The sequence below is a fragment of the Mus caroli genome, chromosome 8, assembly GCF_900094665.2.
Source record: "Mus caroli chromosome 8, CAROLI_EIJ_v1.1, whole genome shotgun sequence".
Classification (NCBI taxonomy): domain Eukaryota; kingdom Metazoa; phylum Chordata; class Mammalia; order Rodentia; family Muridae; genus Mus; species Mus caroli.
The window spans coordinates 75,968,084-75,969,305 of NC_034577.1; the positions used below are offsets into that span (position 1 = coordinate 75,968,084).

The 1,222-nt window shown below is 42.7% G+C and overlaps 1 protein-coding gene across 6 annotated transcripts in view; it reads left to right on the forward strand.

Annotated features, from left to right (window-relative positions):
• Nucleotides 1–1,222, forward strand: part of Cacna1a (calcium voltage-gated channel subunit alpha1 A) — a 293,753-nt gene that overhangs the window by 284,834 nt on the left and 7,697 nt on the right. The window lies entirely within an intron of this gene.

Here is a 1,222-nt window from a genome sequence, read left to right on the forward strand (position 1 = left end):
AAAAGGAAAGGAAAGGAAAGGAAAGGAAAGGAAAGGAAAGGAAAAAAAGAAATGGAGGAGTTAATATCCAGGGGAAAACATTTCTTGTATGACAAAACTTATCCTGGAAAGACATGATACTCACCCCTGATATGATAGGTTTTCCACCTTAGAACAAAGTACAGATACCACCAAAGTCCAACGTGGTGAACAATGAATTTTATTAGGATTACTTAAGAAGCAGAAATGACTCAAAGACAGTGCATCACCAAAACTAACCCCAGCATAGGTGACAGCTCACAAAAGCTGGTAACCCGGAGCATATTGCACAGCCTGCATGCAGCTCAGTAGGTTGGAGAGGGTACTTCCCAAGTGACTCAGTTGGTCTAAACTGAGGCAGTTCTGCTAGACTCTGTTTTTCTAGCAGCTGTCTTAACACAGGGTCTTTGGAGCAGCTTGGTTCCTCTGAGTGAGACTCTCAGCAGTCTTTACTGCTTACTCGGGCAAGGAGGGGCTAGGTGAATCTGCTCAGTTTCAGGGACTTCCTTCAGCTATTTAGAGTTGTTTACCTTGTGCCTTAAAGAATTTCCCTGCAGGAAGGAATATTTCAATCTGAAAAGAATCTGTTACACAACAGCATTCCAGGCAGAGAGAGCAGCCTTACAAAGGCCCTGAGGCTGGACCTCAGTGATGAGTTTAGGAAGTCCTGAAGAGGTTAAGGTCACAGAACACATTAATGCCTGGCAGTGGTGGCACACGCCTTTAATCCCAGCACTTGGGAGTCAGAGGCAGGTGGATTTCTGAGTTCGAGGCCAACCTGGTCTACAAAGTGAGTTCCAGGACAGCCAAGGCTATACAGAGAAACCATGTCTCGAAAAACCAAGAAAAAAAAAAAAAACAGAACACAGTAAATAGAAAAGTGGGAGGAGATAAGAGCAGGGAATGTACAGGACTAAACCCTGACCTTGAAGACTGCAGGGGGGCGGAACGCCAACTTTTATTCCAAATGACCTGGGAGCAGAAGAGGGATCTTATGTATAGGAAGGATAGTCCACTGGACACCCTCTGGTGGCTGTGCATGGGAAAATGGCACAGAGAGGTTTCTGTACTAATTAAAGGTGTGGGATGTGGAAGCTGAATATTGGTAAAGGATAGGTGATAAATGGTTTAGTTCTGAATAAATTTGGCCGTAAGATTTTATATATATATATATATATATATATATATATATATATATATATAT